General features: G+C 39.3%; 1 long non-coding RNA gene across 1 annotated transcript; it reads left to right on the forward strand.

The window, feature by feature from the left end:
- The first annotated feature begins 427 nt into the window (after nt 1-427).
- LOC110938007 lies at nt 428-818 on the forward strand. Its single transcript, XR_002591146.2, has 3 exons — nt 428-511; nt 597-623; nt 691-818. It is a non-coding gene; the product is annotated as an uncharacterized LOC110938007 (long non-coding RNA).
- The last annotated feature ends 16,912 nt before the right edge of the window (nt 819-17,730 follow it).

The raw sequence follows: 17,730 nt of genomic DNA on the forward strand, positions 1-17,730 counted from the left end.
TAAATTTTTTTATATATAAAAAGTAGCGATTTTTTATAAAAAATTGTAAAAAAAAATTGGAATGTTTTTTGGCTTTTTTTAGTTTTTTTTAGTTAGTTTTCTAGTTTTGTCATTTAGATGTAGTTTTCTCATGATCATCTCCCTATATCTATACTACTTTAATAAGCATATAGGAAGGGTAGTTTTGGTCATTTGCCATTGTACAAGCATTTCAAGCACATTATGCAACCATTTTAAGCATAAAGGTGTTGAAAATTTTCTTTAACACGCTGTGAACCCGCATGGATCCTAACCGGATCAGTTTGTCCCGTTTTACCTCTTATGGATCCAATATAATATTTCTTTCACTCGCTTCCTAAACCCTAATTCATTTCATCAGCAGCTCCTCCTTCTTTCTCTCTGGTGATTTTCAATTTAGGGTTTTTGCCTCCTGTGGTATGAGCAAGATCTCAACAGATCCAACAATGGTGTGGTCTGTAAAAGTGGTCGAGACATGTTCCAACAACCCGAGGTAAGTCCGACAACCTCCTTTGATTTGTTTAGGTCATGCCCTTTAGTTTTTGAATCTGATGTTTGTATCTACTTTAAACTTGCAGATCTAGAGTTTTAATTTCATGTCTGAGGTAAACTGTACTTAGAATCAACAGCTCTAGGGTTTTATATCTCATGTCTAAGGGTTTTATTTGACAGATCTCGTGATTCAAAAGCAGGCAGCGGCTAGGGTTCTGACCATGACCACCTGGTAAGTTCAGTTCATCCAAAAATCTTTACCGATGAAAACGGATTGTCACAAAGAATTAGCTTTTGTAATTTTGTTTCAAGGGTTTGTTGTTTAGTTTTGGTCAACATCGACCACAGAGGTCGCTGCCTTGTTTTGGAGACGACAGAAGTGGAGAGTTGTGCCTCCGACGGTAGATTGTTGACAAATGGTGCCCATCTTGGTGCTGACGAAGCTAGAAGGTGGAGGCGGTGGTGGTCTCGAAGGCGACGGACTAGGGTTTTCGAGAAGAAGAGGAGAGAGAGAGGTTGAGATGGTTTCCGTGCTCTGGAACTTCAAAGAAGAAGAAGATGAAGATATGGGGATGATTTCCATGCTCTGGAACTTCAAAGAAGATGAAGAGGTTTGCTGTGTAATTTGTTCCGAAAGCCTACTCGGTTTTTAGTTTTTTGTTCTTTTAGTTACTCTTTACCATATAGTTTTTGTTCTTCATAATACTAGCTATCACCTATGAGCTTCCGAAGATATGGGGGATGGAAAAAGGAAAAAGTGTTTCATAGGGAGTTGACTACTTGACTTGGTCAAGGTATGACATGTTTCATGGATTGTTTAAATGCTTTTATAGATTATTTTAATTTTGAATCTAGACAAGGCATTATTTATCTTTTAGAATTTTTGTTGTTTTAATTTAATTTGATTCTTGATACAAGTTACAGTTATATGTTACCATTTTGGCTCCATTCTGTTGGGTTCTTAACATTGCTTCTTAACATTGCTTCTTCAGTTGATATGATATGGTCAATAAAATTCCACTCATGCTGGGAATTCTTTCTAAAGAGTAAGCATTTTATAAATGACTTGATTATATTATCTTGAATAAGTTAATTTATTAACCAAACAATGTTCCTTTTTGTGTTTGTTTTTTGAAATTATAGATTAGGACCCCAACTGGTTGAAGAATTCTATGACTTTTTATACTTGGCGTCAACAACTCACAATAGTTGGGTTCAAATCTCTAGGTTACAGTACTAGCAAAGCTATCAGTGCTCTTAAAATTGTGGGACTTCATCTTCTATCAATGATCCTACACTTGGTATATGTTAGATGTATATTTTATATTAAAATTATTCAAAATATTGTTTTTATTTCATTATTTCAGATCATCACTTGCAGAAGATGTAACCTAAAAGGAACTTTGTTTTGCTTGCTTAGTACTATTAGGCACCTGTGCCTGAAACAGTTTACACAATGAGCAACAACAGTTGGATGACCTTTGTATGTGTAGGTGGTATTGCAGTTTTGCAAAACTGTATTGGTAATTTTTGAAGAGCCTATATGCTTGATTAATCACTTCCAGACAACTTTCATATTTAATATTCTATCCCTACATCAAAAATGTAACTTCCACATTCTTTCCCTACATATCCGAAGAACGGGGATTCAGGTCAGCGGTGGTGGTTGGCTTTGAGTACAGGATCGGCATTCTGTAGAAAAGGTAATCTACTGTGGTAGAACTGCGGTGCCTGGATATGCAGATGCCAAATTGTGGTTACTTCCCTCCTAACGGCCGCCTGGATATGCACTTGTGAACATTGGTCTAGCTGGTTTCCAGGTACACATTTGTTAAAGTTCCATTACTTGTGATTAGTCAAGAAAATTATTGGTCTTTTAGAAGATATTGTTATTGGTTTCTTTATTTGATTGTCTTAAACATCTCTCTGAAACTTCATTAAATTTGGGATCTTCTCATGATGATGATAAAGGAGATATAATCAGAAAGTTTGATGTTGACCAGGTCAATAGTAGAGAATCTGTTTCGGTTTATGTTCTAGAGGCTTTGGCTAAAAAGTATTATAGACTTCCTACTGACATTCTCTGATCACTGTACTGATCTTCCAAAATGTCGTCACTAAAGGCCAATTTTTTACTTGTTTTTTGACTTTTAGCGACGACAAATGGGACTTTTAGCGACGACAAAAGTCGCCGCTATTGCGAAACTTCTTTTTAGTGAAACTTGAAAATTATTAGATCATCATGATTCATTGTTACATTTTTCAGACAATTGAAAGTTCTCCCAGTTATTTGTTATGTAAATTCTTGACATTAAATTGAAAAAATACAAAAGAATGTTTTTTTGTAGTATTTTGTCGATCTAGCATGAAGTGAACGTGTTTCGCAAACCAATCCAGTGGGTAAACGATTGAAAAAAGGTAGCCAATTCAGTGGGTAAACGATTGAGCGCAGCCGCAGCGAACACAGCCGCAATGGCACGACGAACGCAGCCACAACGAATAGTTTTGAGATGTTTAATAAGTGCAAACCTTTCGACCCGTTTCTTTTACAACTAATTTTCTGAATTCGGTATGATGCTGCCCAGATATGTATTACGTTGCGCCAGTCCGCAACGGCGCGGTGAGCGCAAGCGCAACGAATAGTTTTGAGACGTTTAATAAGTGCAACCCTTTCGACCCGTTTCTTTTACAACTAATTTTCTGAATTCAGTATGATGTTGCCCAGATATGAATTACTTTGTGCCAATTTTTCATAATATGATTCTAAGTATGCGGCGGAAAAATGGGGGTGGTTTAGTAACAAGTTTAAACAACTAATTTTGTACTTGGGTAGAGCTGGTACCAAAGCACCTTTTGTAAATTTTTTGTTTTATCTTATTATATTCAGGTGGGGTGCCCAGTATGATTGTAAAAGCTATATGATTTCAATAAAAAGTCGGCCTTTTCCAATAAGTAATACACAATATACCATGAGACGACTGATAAACTAACGGTAAACGAGTATCCTATTCTAAATCGCCACCCCCGCCGCATCGCGCGGGTAAATGACTAGTGTATATATATATATATATATATATATATATATATATATATATATATATATAAGTTACGGGTTCATGTGATAACTACTTTTATTGCGAGAACCACGAGAACCAATGTGAACGCAATAAAATAAACCCACTACACCACCCAAAAAAAAAAAAAACTACCCCCCCTCCCAAGCTAAATGCTAAATGCTAAAAATAAACCCTCCAAAAACTTAAAAAAAACATAACCCCCTCCCACCTAAGCTAAATGCTAAAAATTAAACCATAAAGCTAAACCCCCAAAAAAACCTAAAAAAAACACACACACAACTTTTTTTTTTTTTTATAAAAATCGCTAGTTTTATTCTCTAAAAAAAACTTTTTTATTGACGAAAAGTAGCGATTTTTGATAAAAAAAAATAATTTTATGTGTTTTTTAGATTTTTTAGGTATTTTTGGTTGTGTTCACATTGGTTCTCGCGGTTCTTGTAATAAAGGATGGTTCCTAACGGACTATATATATATATATATATATATATATATATATATACAAACATGCCCAAACTCATGATGATAATCGGTTTATGATTATTTGTCATGAACTTAGACTACTTTATCTATGATTATAAGTCTCTCGTTTTTTATTCTAATGAACAAACTAAGACTCATGAAATTATATACAACTTAGTGTCAAAACGAGTACTTAGACAATATATACTTTTATGCATATATACTTTTTGTACTTTAGATTCCAATCCAAATCCTCCGTTAACATTCCGAATACTCACACACCTTCGTTTACCTCATGTAGGGTGACCTCGGTGTTTCCAACTTCCAAGCTCTCCAACTCTTCACGGGATTACCAAAAAACGCTTTGCAAAACCGTGAATACACTCGAACGCCCTTTTTACGCTTTACACTTTTCAGTGCAATATGTTTATCTTATCAAACTACACGCAATCACACTTAAACTTTATGCAAACACAAACAATCCAATCATACATGCTTAATACGTGATACTTTATTTGTATTCTTGGAACATTCTTATATGATTCGCTTGTCATTAATTTCGTACGAGCCTCCCCTTAACATGTATAGCGCTACAGGAGTAACGCATCGCCCGTAGTCTTGTGGTCATGTTAAGTCTTTAATTCATGCGGTAATCAGAGGATTGACTTGTATAATTGCATGCCATGATACATTAATCTAGTTAACTATTTTTGCCATGTGGATTCGTTTAAACCTTTTTACTTAGTTATGCTATATTTAAACTTGTGTACTCGCCAATACCTTGTGTGTTGAACTATACTTTTAAATATGCTGCAGGTTGATGATGTTGCTATTGATGAAATCTAGTAGGGAAGACTAAGAAATGCATTTAGAAATACTAGATTTTGTTATAGTATTATTGTTGAACTTTGTTGTGCTTTAAATTTCAAAATGCTGTACTTTGATTTCTTTTGATGTACTTGACAATTATTGGTATGAATGAAATCGGTTTTGAATTAAATATTTTCACAATAGTGTTATGAAGTCTCGAGCAATCTAGTTCGTCTCATTCCGATATTTCCGTCATTGGTTGGGGTGTGACAATCATGTTTCAGTTCTTTATCAAACTTAGCATTAATTTGCTTCTTAGACATGGACTTACTTAAGTCCTTAGCACAATCTTCTATCTTGCTTACCTTGTTAAGTTCTAGTGACAAGATTCCCTGAGTAGTCCTGTTATCCATCCCTTTAATCTTCCGTTTCCAATATATTCAACATGTCTAGCCTTTAGCTTATAATATTCATCCAAGTTTCTAGGCTTTCTATAACTAAGGAAATATGGGAAGGTAAGTTGTGATGTATCCTCTATTGTATAGAATGATTCAGTTTCTCCTTTGATTACATGAATCTCTAGAGGATACTTGTAACACCACGTAAAAACGTGTCCAATTATGTATAGACACGTGTCCTAAACTCTAAATATGTGAAAGATTGAGTTTGAAGGACTAAAGTTGACAAACAGTGAAAATATGTATGCGAAGGGACTAAAAGGGTCAACATGCCAAACTTGAGCCTCTGAATGACCATACATGAAGAATATATTCTTAAATGAGTGATTAATTGGATATAAGAAGCCGTTTGTGAAAATAATCGGAAGATTATAAAACTACAAGGGTTAAACGTGTCAATATGTTAATTCTTACCTCTGAGTGACCTTTTAACGAACCCGAGGCTTCGAAATATTCAAATATACTCTCAAGATTAAGTGGTATAAATTTCACATGGTTTCGAGACCGTTAAGCAAGTTTTCAAGACTTTGGGTAAAAAGTGTCAACTTGATGAAACTTGCATGTAAAGTGATATTTAACGAAACCGGCCCTAACGAAGTTTAATTATACATCCTTGAGCATCTACAAACTAACTACAAGGACCTTGCATGTCAAAAATCAAGTTATATAAGGTTTATATTGGCCAGGGACTGATTCTGCCATGTTTGAAACAAGTTTTAACCTGAGCAGCAGGTCTAGGCTGGCCGCGTAAGCCCCTTAACAAGTCTACGTGGGCCGCGTAGAAGTCCCCAGCGCAGAATCATGTTGACAGGTGCAAGTTTCAGCTGCATAACCAACTTAATCTCATTTGTATCGATCCCATGGGCTGTTAAACGGTTTTATTAATCCACTAGGACACCTGGGGTGATCCTAGGAGCCCCCATTACAGCTGCAAATGATCTAGACACTTGGGATTTAGTATATAAGGAGCACTAGTGTTGTGTTCTTATGCACTCATTTGCAACAAATTCAAAAGGACACACATCTGGGGCTTTCAAGCAATAGGAGAAGACTTAGAAGTGTAGAAAAGATAGCAAGGACCATTAGTAAGAGTTTTAATCCCTGCTTAGTCCTTTTAATTAGTTTGAAAACCGAAAAGTCATACTTATCGTAATTAAGCTTTGACTTTCGGTTTAATCACAAATGGTCCAGCCACTGATCAAAACGAAAGTGGTTATGGAACCATATTAAGGTAGGTGATTAACCCTTTAAAGGGCACCTCCTAATTATTTCGTTTGACTAGTTAATTGTCGGGTCAAACTAGTTTGACAAGTTTAAAAACTAATTAAATTAATAAAACAGAGGTTCTAAATTATATTTTAACATTCTAATAACTTTGTAACTAATATTAGAACATGTTATATCAGTCCTAACCCGACAGTTATCAGTCTAAAGTCAGTTTATAACCGAAAGTCGCAAAAGCTTGACTTTTGCTTTGACTTTCAGTTCTGACCCGTTCAAGCTTAATTCTCCCATGTTTTAAGCTTCCATTAGGACCACATTATTCAGTAGTATAACCCTCTGGAGTTATATTGCTTGGTCCTTAGTAGTTTGGATTATATGCACTTATTTGTTAATATGCTTATAAATGTCGTAAATGCCCTTTTGACACATAAATGAGATTTTTATAAATGTGAGAGGACAAAAACCTTTGCTACTGATATATAAGCTTGTCCTGAAAATTTGACATTAGTTCTTGGTCTCAGATAGGAGTTATACGCGATATCGTAATTATAAGCTTTTTACTAATTAATTTGCGATATCATGCATAATACATGTTTAAGCTTGGATATTGAACCAAAACTCATTACCTACTGTTAAGATATTATTTTTAAGGAATTTTAAGATTTTTGGTCAGATTATTATCTGTTTAAAACATAGGATTCTTGTGTAATTCGGTTAATGACGATAATACCCTTTTTAGACATAAAATGAGATTAACAAAGGATTTTAAAGCCAAACTTTTTCCTACTGATTTCATACATTAAATAAATTATTTTGAGCATTTGAAACTGATCAAAATCTCAGATTTACATAAACATCTTGATAATCGTCAATTAGCGAGTTTTACACTAATTATGTGCATAGTATGATTTAAAACCATATTTAACATCTAAGACTTATTACCTACTAAATTTTTAAACAAATTTAAATATTATTACAATAGGTATAAGTTATGAACTCAGGTTTCCAAAAATGCCTATGTGAAATGACCAAAATGCCCTTTCGGGGCATAGTTGGGTCCTAAATAGTAAATTTCACATATGTATAATATCTTACTGATGTAATGTGATAAATTAAATATTTTTATTGATTTCAAAAGACCTGAACTTCAGTTTGTTATAAAATCTCTTTTATGAGCATTAAAATTACCAAAATGCCCTTGTGGGACTTAAATTGGTTTAAATTACTTTTTGGGCATATATGTTAACATCCTACTGATGTATTAACATATTTTAAGCATAATAACATTTGAGACCTGTATATAATTCATTTGGTTACCCGTTACGCGTTTACGCGTTCGGATCGGTTTATGTGACTAGTTTACGTAAAATAGCCGAAATGGGTTTAACCTTATCATTAAATCCTCAAATTCCAGAATGTGATTAGTTTAACCATATTATACAAGTATCCAAGCTTGTCGGGTCTAAACCACATTCTATTCTGGTCTCCGCTTAATCTAGTGTTTAGAACCGTAAAGTTTCTTTCTAGTTAGCCGGTCTAAGTCTTTGACTTAACTAAAGACCCGTTAGCATCCTAATAGGTTATTAAACCTTCTATACAGATTAAGTAGCATCCAGTAGAAGGTACCATCATAAATCTTTAGGATTATACTGCTGAGTTACCTATCACATTAGCTCAGGTAAATACTTTTAACTTATTTTCCCTTATACGGGCTTGGGATATGGTATTATAATAAAACCACTTGGTCGGGTATGAAATCATTTAATTGGATTGTGATTAATAAATTTACATAACCCGTTTTAATCTGTCTTGTTTGATAACATAAGCATTGGGGGTTAATACGACCGTGTCCTGGATATCCTCGGCTCATTTCATTTGAAAATGGCCACGACCTATGCACGGGGTGTAGGCATACACCTGACAGATGCAAATGCTAAAATATAAACCCACATGTTGGGGATAACTCCTTTGTGGGTTCTATAAGTGGCGAGTCGGTTAATCATGACCGACTTTCAACCGTCCCCAATTGTATGACAAACATGTAAATCTGTATACAAGATTATCTTTAAATAATTGTCCCAAGTTATAAACGATTTGTGCTATGTGCACTTAAATCAATTTTCATAAATGTTTTCAAAAGAGTCAGTTAATTGTATTTACCAGTGTAAATTGACGTATTTTCTTAAAGATTGATTGACAGGTACCTCTCGTAATAGGCTGGAGCTATTAGGTGTCATAAGATGATCTTGCAAATCCATAGATACCTGAAGTCTGTTATTTTGTTTCTTTGTATTTTGATGATCCGCCTGTGGATCTTATTACAATCCAGTCTGTATATTCTTTTATTCGGACACTCAAACATTATGGTTTGTAATAGTTTATTTTCCAAGCCTTCCGCTGTGCTATTATATTGTGTATATTGACAATGATGATATCAACTACGTCACGATACTCTCCACCGGGCCCACCGGTAATGTCACACCCCCAAAATCCACACGCGGAGTATCACCGCTTGGGAGCGTGACTGACCAGGATCAAGCCACCAATCATATTGAACATGTAATTAATATTAAGTAAAATAAATGTAAACCATCCATTCAATACGATAGGTGTTCAAAACATAACCATAGTTTCAAAGTGTAGCGGAAGCATAGTAAATAAACCAACAATAGTTAATAGTTTTAAATGTCATAATAGTTCAACGTAGAAACCACGATCCTTGCCCACAACGACCCGCTTCTCCAGTGCAAGCTCCAAGTACCTAACGATCTGCAAGGCATGTAACAGAATGATCAACAAACTAGTTGAGCGAGTTCACAGTAAGTAAATGCGTAACAGTAAGTAACGGGTGGCTCTACAGGGCCAGTAGTAAGTTATACAGGTGGGGGCTTCCCATGTTATGTGACCACTAGACTATTCGTATTATCCCTGTTCTTCGTCCGAGAACAGTAGCGCGTATGGGGTGTGCGTAGGTTTTACGCACGTATCCTTCATAACCGAGGATAGAAGTAAGTAATGCGTACACGTAGGTTTTACGTGCGTGCCTGACATCCGAGGCAGTAATTGGCATGTGACCACGTAGGTGTTATCCCAACCTACGGAACCGTCCTGACATCCGAGGACCATGATAGGTGATAGTCTAGGAAAAGCATATATACGTTCTTAGTCAATGATAACCTTTAACCCATTCCCACGACCCGGGAATCCCATGCCTTAGTAGGGGTGTGAACTCACCTTGGTTTGCTCGGTATGCTAGGTTATGCACTCACAAGTATTTAATCACGTCCTATTGTATGCACGTATAACAAATCAGTTCATGTTCGCAATGATACGCATGCAATCTAATGTCACATAGTGCTTGATAGCCAATATCATGCATCAATCTTGTATCACATAACAGTCAGTTTGCATATCGGCACAACACGTATCATTTCACATTTAATCATCAGCTAGTGTACACGAATACAAATGTTAACATTCATCACCAAGCATGGCATGCCAAATAAATCAAGCATACATTCCATCATTCAAAGTATGTTTATAACCCCCCATTATCTTTCGACCCAACTGTTATCTTTCGACACAACAGTTATCTTTCGACATATAAGTTATCACAGTTATCTTTCGGACCAATTGTTATGTTTCGAACCAAATGTCATCTTTCGACCAAATGTCATCTTTCGACCACGCTGTTATCTTTCGGTCAACATAACTATGTTTCGGTCAATGCTATCCTTCGGTCAACACTACTATGGTTCGAAGGACAAGTATCTTTCGGTCACAACAACTATGTTTCGAATAACTAATATCTTTCGGTAAATATCAGTTACGTTTACTCAAAGTTTCCAAGTTTATCCATGATTATCAATTAACACAAAATCAAGTATTCGGTTACCTAGAATCGATCAAACAGGGAGTTTCATATTAAACCTCATGAACCCTAATTTAACCACATGAACAATAATAACACTTAATCATATTATGTTCCGGTTCCATGAACAATAAAAATTCCGAATTGCATAATATCACAGCCGATCCACAAAACATTATCATTAAACATCATCACAACAGATCCGATTAACATACACATCCGATTAACATCCATATCCGATTAACATACATATCCGATTAACATCCATATCCGATTAACATACATATCCGGTTAACATACAAACAACATATTGCAAGACAATTGATAAATCATGAAATCATATACACTCAAAGCATCATCTATTAACATAAACAACATCACACACTAACCGGAAAATCTGGATTACGGAACGAGATCTTCGAACAGAGAATGGGTCTGCTATGCCGTCACACACACACAAAGGAACTAGGGTTTTTGAAATAACTGTCGACTTACATGCATTCACGTATATAAAACGTATCACAGGAATGGGCCAAGCCCATTAGAAAGACTGGGCCGAAAGATGTCGAAGGATCCTATCTTTGTTCGAAGGATAGAGTCCTTGGTCGAAGGATATGTTTCGTGATCCTTCGAACCGAAAGTTTATCTTTCGTGATCCTTCGATCTGTAAGTCATGTTTCGTGATCCTTCGAAGGTTGGACCTATCCTTCGAAGGATCTTTGTGTTTCACACTAACAAGTTCACACATTTGACACGTTTCACAAATACAACCAAACAATCAAACCATAAATAACTTCATGGCAATCAATACATGATCGTGCAATAAATACGAAATAGAAATTTTGGAAATTTGAGTTGTCACATTATCCCCAACTTAAAAGAAATTTCGTCCCGAAATTTGGTACGCACTCACTGAGGAAGCTGGGTAAGTTACATCGTTCACTGGTTTTCCTGGGGTGTCACATCATCCCCCTGTTGATTTGGAATTTCGTCCCGAAATTCAGTAGTAGTAGCTTCAGCCTCAGAAGTGGATGCATTGGTTTCGAATAGCTGGGGGTATTTTTCTTTCATCTGGTCTTCGCGTTCCCAGGTATACTCTGGGCCACGCTGGGAGTTCCAACGAACTCGAACAAGAGGGATTCTCTTGTGTTTGAGGACCTTAACATCCCGGTCCGTGATTTCAACTGGTTCCTCGACGAACTGCAACCGCTCGTCGATAGTGAGTTCCTTAAAAGGAACTATAAGGGTCTCATCTGATAGGCATTTCTTCAGATTCGACACGTGAAATACATTGTGAACTCCACCGAGTTCAGCTGGTAGGTTTAATCTGTAGGCTACTTTGCCAATCTTTTCTAAGATTTCGAATGGTCCGACGTACCGCGGATTCAGTTTGCCTCGTTTACCAAATCGAACCACACCCTTCCAGGGTGAAACTTTCAATAAAACCCGGTCCCCGACCTCAAATTCCAATGGCTTTCTACGCTTGTCCGCGTAGGCTTTCTGACGGTCGCGTGCTGCCGCCATGCGTTGTCGTATCTGCGCAATCTTTTCTGTGGCGTCCACTACAATCTCTGGACCCGTAATTTGACTATCCCCCACCTCTGCCCAACAGAGAGGTGACCGGCATTTACGTCCGTACAATGCCTCAAATGGAGCGGCTTGAATGCTGGTATGATAACTGTTATTGTATGAAAACTCCACTAAAGGGAGGTGCTTTTCCCATCCGTTGCCGAAATCGATAACGCACGCTCGAAGCATATCTTCTAGGGTTTGAATAGTTCGCTCAGACTGCCCATCCGTCTGAGGATGATATGCTGTGCTCATGTCTAATCGTGAGCCGAAGGATTTGTGCATCGCTTGCCAAAGCTCTGACGTGAATCGTGCATCGCGATCCGAAATAATGGAAGTGGGCACTCCGTGCCTCGAAACAACTTCTTTCAAGTAGATGTCTGCTAGGGTAGAAAACTTATCCGTTTCTTTGATAGCCAAGAAGTGAGCAGACTTTGTGAGTCGATCAACGATCACCTAAATAGTGTCATTCCCACGCTGGGATCTAGGTAAGCCCGTAACGAAATCCATGGAAATTTCTTCCCATTTCCATTGTGGTATCCTGGGCTGTTGAAGTAGGCCTGCTGGTTTCTGATATTCAACCTTGACTCTCGCACAGGTCAAGCACTTGCCAACATAGGTAGCGATGTGGGCTTTCATACTTGGCCACCAGTATGTTGTTTTAATATCGTGGTACATTTTATCTGCCCCTGGATGTACCGAGTAGCGAGACTTGTGCGCTTCATCCATTACAAGTTCGCGTAAACCGCCATAAAGTGGGACCCAAATACGCCCCGTTACATAGTAGGCGCCGTCTTCCTTTTGTTCCATGCGTTGCCTTGAGCCGCGTAAGGCTTCAGCTTTGACGTTTTCGGGTTTCAGTGCTTCTAACTGAGCAGCTCGTATCTGTGCAGGAAGACTGGACTGAATAGTAAGCTGTAGCGCTCGCACGCGCTTAGGTAGAGTGTCTTTCCGACTGAGGGCATCAGCCACAACATTGGCCTTGCCTGGATGATACTTGATGGCGCATTCATAGTCGTTTAGAAGTTCAACCCATCTCCGTTGACGCATATTCAAATCCTTTTGCTTAAGAATATGCTCGAGACTCCTGTGATCGGTGTAAATCGTGCACTTGGTACCGTACAGGTAGTGTCGCCATATCTTAAGCGCGAAAACAACAGCTCCCAGCTCTAAATCGTGCGTCGTGTAGTTCCGTTCATGCACCTTGAGTTGCCGCGAAGCGTAGGCAATAACTTTATCCCGCTGCATCAATACACAACCAAGCCCCTGTATCGATGCGTCACAATAAACCACGAAGTCATCCGTGCCCTCGGGCAGTGAGAGAATAGGTGCGCTGCAAAGCCTATCCTTTAAGTACTGAAAAGCGGTCTCTTGCGTATTACCCCATCTGTAAACGACACCTTTCTGTGTTAGCATAGTAAGTGGTTGCGCGATCTTTGAGAAGTCTTTAATAAATCGCCTGTAGTAACCCGCCAAACCCAAGAATTGGCGTATTTCTGTCGGTGTACGTGGTGCTGGCCAGTTTCTGATCGAATCAACCTTGGATGGATCGACATGAATCCCATCCTTGTTCACCACATGGCCTAAGAAGTGGACTTCACGAAGCCAGAAGTCGCATTTTGAAAACTTTGCGTACAATTGCTCTTTTCGAAGAAGTTCCAAGATAAGACGTAAGTGCTGCTCGTGCTCCTCCTGACTCTTGGAGTAAATCAAAATGTCGTCGATGAAAACGATAACAAACTTATCAAGATAAGGTTTGCACACCCTGTTCATAAGATCCATGAAGACTGCAGGCGCGTTCGTAAGCCCGAATGGCATGACAAGAAACTCGTAATGACCGTAGCGAGTTCTGAAAGCGGTTTTGGAGACGTCCTCATCCCGGACTCTCAGCTGATGATACCCTGACCTTAAATCAATCTTGGAATAGTAACACGACCCTTGCAACTGGTCGAATAGGTCATCTATGCGCGGAAGAGGATAACGGTTCTTCACCGTCACCTTATTGAGTTCGCGGTAGTCGATGCACATCCTGAACGTACCGTCTTTCTTCTTCACAAATAACACTGGAGCTCCCCAAGGCGAAGAGCTTGGACGAATAAAGCCCTTTTCCAAGAGCTCTTGTAGCTGCTTCGACAGTTCTTCCAGTTCGGTTGGAGCTAAACGATACGGTGCGCGGGCTATTGGTGCTGCTCCAGGAGCTAACTCAATCTGAAACTCGACTTGACGATGAGGAGGTAAACCAGGTAAATCTTCAGGAAACACTTGAGGAAAATCACGCACAACTGGTATATCCTCCAGCTTCTTTTCCTTTGCTGATGCGTCAGTGACAAGTGCCAGAATGGCAGTATGTCCCTTTCGTAAACATTTCTGCGCCTTTAAGAAAGAGATGATGCCAACCACAGCACCACTCTTGTCACCTTGTACTTCGAGAGGTTCTTGACTGGAGCGAGGAATACGAATAACTTTTTCTTTGCATAAGATCTCCGCGTGATGTTGGGATAACCAATCCATACCGATGACGACGTCGAAACTACCCAAAACTATGGGTATGAGATCAATCGAGAAAGTCTGACCCGCTAGAACAATACTACAACCCTTGACTACCTGTGCGGCTTCTACACTTTTACCATTGGCTAGTTCTACGACGTGTTTGGTGTCTAGGGGTGTTGGTGTACGTTTTAATAATTTACTCATTTTCAATGACATATAGCTTGTATCAGCACCCGAATCAAATAAGACAGTAACATAAATATCGTCGAGAAGAAACTTACCCATAACCACATTGGGATCATTCACTGCGTCACCCCGACCTAGCACAAAAGCACGACCCCGAGCTTCGTTGCCATTGTTGTTGTTGTTTCCCCCGTTATTGTTGTTATTGTTCCCGTTGCCCTGATTGTTGTTGTTGTTCTGGTTCCTGTTTAGCTGAGGGCAGTGTCTCTTGATGTGACCTTCAGCACCACAATTATAGCACCCCTTGTTGCCCTGTTGCTGATTCTGCTGTGCCGGTGGCTGCTGCTGATCCTGATTCGCAGGACGAGGGCTTCTACAGTCTTTGGCCTCGTGACCCATCTTGAGGCATCTTTGACAACGGCCCTTGTTACACTGGCCGTTGTGGTGCCTGTTGCAGTTGTTACACTTTGGAAGGTTTCCTCGGTATCCACCCTGCCTGTGGCTACCTGACGACTGCTGGTTAGGGCTTTGATAGTTGCCAGTCTTTCGCTGCTGATTCTGGGACTGAACCGAAATTGATGCTTTGCTTGAATTCCCCTCCCATTTCCTCTTGTTGTCACTGAGGGTAACGGGAGTAGCTGAAGGAGTGACTGTAGCAGTAGCGCTGACGCGCTTAGGCGGTTTATTCTGATCCACTGCCTGATCGGTGATGCGATGAGCGAGACGCTGGATTTCCTGGATGTTGTTGAGGTTAGCCGAGGTAACGTGGCTCTGTATTTCTGGTGCCAAACCTTTGAGATACAACTCAATACGCTTGTATGGAGGGTCCACCATAGTTGGACATAACACAGCCAACTCATTCGATCTCTTGGTGTAAGCTTCGATTTCCGAACCAACCATTTTCAAGTTATACAACTCGTCCTCCAACTTGTGAATGTCTTCTCTAGTGCAGTATTCCCTCTTGATCAGTTCTTTGAAATCATTCCAGGGTGTGGCGTTAGCAGCTGCCAACCCTAAGATCTGCACTTGTGCGTTCCACCAAGTGAGCGCAATCCCTTCAAGTGTGCCAGTGGCGAACTTCACCCTGCGAGCCTCAGGGCATTCACACATTTCGAAAACCGACTCGAGCTTTTCAAACCAGTGGAGGAGTCCAACTGCTCCCTCCGTGCCACTGAACGAGCTAGGACGACAATCCATGAAATTCTTGAAGGTGCACCCAGGTTGTTGCTGAGCGGGTTGACCTATTGTGTACGAATAGGGCAAAGTTAAGTACGAGAATTAATGTAGGATCTAAAGATCCTAGTGTCTATACTGCAGGGTATACTACCTGCTTGGGCGGCTGCAACTGCCGCAGCAACGAGAGCCTCTAGCTGGGCTTGAGTCATGTTAATTCGTGCGGCCATTGATCTTCACATCAAAGGCAACATAAGTGAGAAAGGTTCGCGAATAGTGCGATGACAGAAGAGTGTAAGCACATAAGTATTCTCATGCAATGACAAGTTGTGAGCAAGGTAATGTAAGCATACTACGAGCAAAGTTCTATGCAAATTCTAGCATGTAGGCAATAAACATAAACCTTATTACCTAGGAAGTTGAGTCTTGCACGTGGAGCGAAGCGTCGTTGTGGATCGTTGAGAGCACTGTTCTGGTTATAGTCTGGTTTTAATAAAAACGTTTTTCCATATTAAAACCAAGTTCTCTATAACCAATGGCTCTGATACCAATCTGTCACACCCCCAAAATCCATACGCGGAGTATCACCGCTTGGGAGCGTGACTGACCAGGATCAAGCCACCAATCATATTGAACATGTAATTAATATTAAGTAAAATAAATGTAAACCATCCATTCAATACGATAGGTGTTCAAAACATAACCATAGTTTCAAAGTGTAGCGGAAGCATAGTAAATAAACCAACAATAGTTAATAGTTTTAAATGTCATAATAGTTCAACGTAGAAACCACGATCCTTGCCCACAACGACCCGCTTCTCCAGTGCAAGCTCCAAGTACCTAACGATCTGCAAGGCATGTAACAGAATGATCAACAAACTAGTTGAGCGAGTTCACAGTAAGTAAATGCGTAACAGTAAGTAACGGGTGGCTCTACAGGGCCAGTAGTAAGTTATACAGGTGGGGGCTTCCCATGTTATGTGACCACTAGACTATTCGTATTATCCCTGTTCTTCGTCCGAGAACAGTAGCGCGTATGGGGTGTGCGTAGGTTTTACGCACGTATCCTTCATAACCGAGGATAGAAGTAAGTAATGCGTACACGTAGGTTTTACGTGCGTGCCTGACATCCGAGGCAGTAATTGGCATGTGACCACGTAGGTGTTATCCCAACCTACGGAACCGTCCTGACATCCGAGGACCATGATAGGTGATAGTCTAGGAAAAGCATATATACGTTCTTAGTCAATGATAACCTTTAACCCATTCCCACGACCCGGGAATCCCATGCCTTAGTAGGGGTGTGAACTCACCTTGGTTTGCTCGGTATGCTAGGTTATGCACTCACAAGTATTTAATCACGTCCTATTGTATGCACGTATAACAAATCAGTTCATGTTCGCAATGATACGCATGCAATCTAATGTCACATAGTGCTTGATAGCCAATATCATGCATCAATCTTGTATCACATAATAGTCAGTTTGCATATCGGCACAACACGTATCATTTCACATTTAATCATCAGCTAGTGTACACGAATACAAATGTTAACATTCATCACCAAGCATGGCATGCCAAATAAATCAAGCATACATTCCATCATTCAAAGTATGTTTATAACCCCCCATTATCTTTCGACCCAACTGTTATCTTTCGACACAACAGTTATCTTTCGACATATAAGTTATCACAGTTATCTTTCGGACCAATTGTTATGTTTCGAACCAAATGTCATCTTTCGACCAAATGTCATCTTTCGACCACGCTGTTATCTTTCGGTCAACATAACTATGTTTCGGTCAATGCTATCCTTCGGTCAACACTACTATGGTTCGAAGGACAAGTATCTTTCGGTCACAACAACTATTTTTCGAATAACTAATATCTTTCGGTAAATATCAGT

Source organism: Helianthus annuus, chromosome 1, assembly GCF_002127325.2.
Source record: "Helianthus annuus cultivar XRQ/B chromosome 1, HanXRQr2.0-SUNRISE, whole genome shotgun sequence".
Lineage (NCBI taxonomy): Eukaryota > Viridiplantae > Streptophyta > Magnoliopsida > Asterales > Asteraceae > Helianthus > Helianthus annuus.